Below are 5,059 nucleotides of genomic sequence, written 5' to 3' on the forward strand. Positions count from 1 at the left end.
TTACCATATGATCCAGCAATCCCACTACTGGGCATATACCCAGAGAAAACCATAATTCAAAAAGACACATGCACCCCAATGTTCATTGCAGCACTGTTTACAATAGCTAAGTCATGGAAGCAACCTAAATGCCCATCGAAAGACGAATGGATAAAGAAGAAGTGGTACATATATACAATAGAATATTACTCAGCCATAAAAAGGAACGAAATTGGGTCATTTGTTGAGATGTGGATGGATCTAGAGACTGTCATACAGAGTGAAGTAAATCAGAAAGAGAAAAACAAATATTGTATATTAACGCATGTATGTGGATCCTAGAAAATTGGTACAGATGAACCAGTTTGCAGGGCAGAAGTTGAGACACAGATGTAGAGAAAGAACGTATGGACACCAAGGGGGAAAACTGCAGTGGGGTGGGGATGGTGGTGTGTTGAATTGAGCGATTGGTATTGACATGTATACACTGATGTGTATAAAATTGATGCCTAATAAGAACCTGCAGTATAAACAAACAAACAAACAAACAAAAAACAACTAATACTAAACTTTCTTTGGGTTATTTGTATGGAAATATGTTAATATAAATGTTTCAGACATTACATGAAACTTCTAAAAATCTTAAAAAAAAGTAATCTTTTTAAATTGTTAGTAACATTATAAAACAGAATGTGACTTCTTAATTTTAAGATATCAGTGATAGACAAATCAAGAACTCTGAATTGAAGGAGAAATAAAGCTTGTAAAGCCAAAAAAACCACAAACAAAAAAAAAACAAGAAAGAGCCAAAGTAAACCTAATTTTACATATCAGGGAACTAGAAAAAGAACAAACTAAGACCAAAATTAGCAGAAGGAAAGAAATAAAGATCAGAGTGGAAATAAATTAGAGACAAAAAGAGAATAGAAAAGATCAATGACACTAGGAATTAGTTTTTGAAAGCATAAACAAAATAGACAAACTATTAGCTAGATTACCAAGAAAAAAAGAAGACAAATAAATACAATTATATATGAAAGAGGAGACATTACAACCTATACCACATAAATACAAAGGGCTGTAGGAGACTACTATGAATAATTATATGCCAACAAATTGTACAGTCTGGAAGAAATGAATAAATACCTAGAAACATAAAACCTATCAAAACTGAATCATGAAGAAATAGAAAATATGAACAGACAAATTACCAGTAAAGAAATTGAATCAGTAATTAACAACCTTCCAACAAAAATCCCAGGGCTCAATGGCTTCACTGGTGAATTCTAACAAACATTTCAGAATTGGGAAGTTGCAGTGTGCTGTAAAGGGAGGCCCAACACTGAAAGGGAGGGTAGGGGGTTGACTTGCCCACCTGTTGTCCTCCACCAGTGGCAGAGCTCTAGAGGATTAGGTGAGTGCTGCCTTGTCAGCTTCCACAGCATACTTTGGCTCTGTGGCTGTCTCGGAAGCCACTATCCTTTCTCCCTTCATCCCCTCGGGCCCCTCCTTTGTTGCCTCTGTCACATGGCAATAGACCACGTGGGGGGCACTGTATAGAGGGCAGCAGGAAGTGATATTGGCCACCATACTCCCACTGGCCTCCTCTTTGTCATCCTCCTGCCCAGCCTGGGGCTAAATGCAACCAAGCTGCCAGGCCCCTCCCCCTGGCCAGACGGATCCTTCTGCCCAGAAACCAGGTGTGGAAACCACTGGCAAATACATGGCATCCAGGAGAAAGATGTCTTACCTCTTCTCCAGATAATGAAAAACTTTATAAAAATCTATCACTTCATAAAACTTCATAAAATCTATCACTGTGGATGAAAATGGGAAGTCATTTGCATCATCTTATATTCAGATTTTCAAGAAAGGAAAGTACTTCTCAAAAGATTTCAAGAAGTAAAAACTGTTAAAGATTGCTTCAGGAATTTTATATTTGATGATGAAGATTTGGAAAAACCTTATTTCCTAGACAGAAAATTTCCATCATCTGCTGTTGCTTTCTCTTATCTGAAGATGGAAACTCTATTCCTTATACTATTAATGGGTATTTGACAGACTACCAAAGGGAAGGAGTCCAGTTTATCTATGGACACTTCATCCAAGGAGGATAGAATATTCTTGGTGATGATATGGGACTTGGAAAAACAGTACAGGCTATTTCATTTTTGGTGGCAGTTTTGCATAAAAAGAGAACTCATGAAGATATTGAAAATAAAATGCCAGAGGTTTTACTACAAAGTATGAAAAAGGAGCACTCCTTCTCTTATAGCAAAAAATATGTTCTTAATAATTGCCCCTTTTTCTGTCCTCTCTACAACTGGAAGGATGAATTGGACACCTGGGGATATTTCAGAATCACTATTTTACATGGTAACAAAAAAGACAATGAACCGATTTGTGTAAAGCAGAGGAAATGTGAAATTGCTATAACAACTTATGAAATACTGTACTTGTGTCTGGATGAACTTAGCAGTTTGGAATGGTCAGCTGTTATCGTAGATGAAGGTCATAGAATCAAGAATCCAAAGGCTAGAGTAACAAAAGTTATAAAAGCTTTAAAATGTAATGTTCACATTGGCCTCACTGGAACCTGGACTGGGTTGTGCCAAGACTTTAGGTAGCAGGATCCACTTCAAGAAGCAGTTTTCTGACCCAGTAGAACATGGTCAGAGACACACAGCAACAAAAAGAGCACTAGATACTGGCCGAAAGCTGTCTATCAAACAGTATTAGAAACAGAAGATGGCACAAAAACAGAAATCAATGGAACAGAATAGAGAGCACAGAGATAAACCTAACCACCTATGGTCAATTAATCTATGACAAAAGAGGAAAGAATATACAATGGAGAAAAGACAGTTTCTTCAATAATTGGTGGTGTGAAAACCAGATAGTTACATGTAAAATATGAGATTAGAATACTTCCTCACGCCAAATACAAAAATAAACTCAAAGTGGATTAAAGACCTAAATGTAAGCTCTGAACCATAAAACTAGAAAAGAGCATAGACAGAACACTCTTTGACATAAATCATAGCAGTATTTTGCACGTGTCCTAAAGCAAAAGAAATAAAAGCAGAAATAAACAAATAGGACTTAAACTTACAAATTTTTGCACAGCAAAGGAAACCATCCACAATATGAAAGGAAAAACCTACTGAATGGAAGAAAATATTTGCAAATGGCATGACCGATAAGGGGTTAATATCCAAAATATATAAACAGCTCATCCAACTCAACATCCAAAAAAAAAACAACCCAATTAAAAAATGGGCAGAAGACCTGATAAACATTTTTCCAAAGAAGACATACAGATGAATAACAAGCACATGAAAAAATGCTTAGCATCTCTAACCATTAGAGAAATGCAAATCAAAACCACAATGAGATATCAACTCACCTGTCAGAATGACTTTCATCAGAAGTCTACAAATAACACATATTGGTGAGGATGTGAAGAAAAGGGAACCTTTGTACACTTTTGGTGGGAATGTAAATTGGTGCAGCCACTGTGGAAAACAATATGGAAGTGCCTTAAAAAACTAAAAATAGAACTTCCAAATTACCTGGCAATTCCACTCCTGGGTATATATCCAAAGAAAATGATAACAGTAATTCAAAAAGATACATACACCCCAATGTTCATAGCAGCATTATTTACAATAGCCAAGATATGTAAGCAAGTTAAGTGTCTATCAACATATGAATGGATAAAGAAGATGTGATATACATATATACATATTTGTATATATATATACATATGTATATATGTATATACACTCAGCCATAAAAAGGAATGAAATTCTGCCATTTGCAACAATGTGGATTGACCTAGAGTATTACGATTAGTGAAATAAATGACAGAGAAAGGCAAATACTCTATGTTATCATTTATATGTGGAATCTAAAAAATAAAACAAATGTATGTAACAAAACATAAACAGGCTCACATATATAGAGAACAAACTAGTCCTTACCAATGGGGAGAAGGAAGGAGAGAGGGGCAAGATAGAGTATGGGATTGAGAGGTACAAACTACAATGTATAAAATAGATAAGCAACAAGAATATATTGTACAACACAGGGAAGTGTAGCCCTTGTTTTGTAATAACTTTAAATTGAGTATAATCTATAAAATATTTAATCATTATGTTTGTATACCTGAAACTAATATAATACTGTAAATTAACTGTACTTCAATTTAAAAAAAATTTTAATTAATTAGGGAAGGCAGAAAAAGAGGGTACAAAATAAACAAAAACAAATACATTAATTGAAGACAGCCATAAACATGATAAATATTAATTCAATAATATTAATAATCATTTTAAATGTGAATGATCTAAATGCACCTATTAAAATACACAGATAGTGTGAAATAAAAAAACACAGCTATATGTTATGTACCATAAAGATACATTAAATTTAAAGACTTAAATTAAAAGGAAGAATTGGGAAAAGGTAAACCATGCTAATTCTAAGCAAAAGAAAGCTGGAATAGATATGGTAATTTAAAACAAAGTAGACTTCAGTACAATGAAAATTACCAAGGATAAAGAAATATATTACATAATAATAAGTGGGTCACATATGCAAGAAAACACAAATCTTAAATGTGCATGCACCTAAAAACCATGTCCAAATACATAAGCCCAAATCTGATAGAACTAAAGGGATATATAGACAAATCCACTATTATGGTTGGAGACTTCAACACTTCCTTTTGTAATTGATATATCAAGCAGACAGAATATCAGTAAGGATATAGTTGACTTGTATAGTACTATCAATCAACTTGATCAAGTTGACACTTAGAGCATTCCATTCAACAATGGCAGAATATATATTCTTCTGAAGGTCATATAGAATATTCACCAAGATAGATGACATTATTGGCCAAAAAACACCTTAATAAGTTTAAAAAAATAAAAATCATACCATGTACATTCTCATACCACAAAGGAATGAAACCGAAAATCAATAACGTAAACAGAGCTGGAAAACCCTCAAAAATTTGGAGATTAAACAACATATTTATTAATGGCACATGAGTTATTTTGTGTTTGCTCCACCT

General features: G+C 34.1%; 1 pseudogene; it reads left to right on the forward strand.

The window, feature by feature from the left end:
- Window positions 1–1,618: 1,618 nt before the first annotated feature.
- On the forward strand, window positions 1,619–2,718 carry LOC132357109 (DNA excision repair protein ERCC-6-like 2; annotated as a pseudogene).
- Window positions 2,719–5,059: the final 2,341 nt, after the last annotated feature.

The sequence above is a fragment of the Balaenoptera ricei genome, chromosome X (genome assembly GCF_028023285.1).
Source record: "Balaenoptera ricei isolate mBalRic1 chromosome X, mBalRic1.hap2, whole genome shotgun sequence".
NCBI lineage: Eukaryota > Metazoa > Chordata > Mammalia > Artiodactyla > Balaenopteridae > Balaenoptera > Balaenoptera ricei.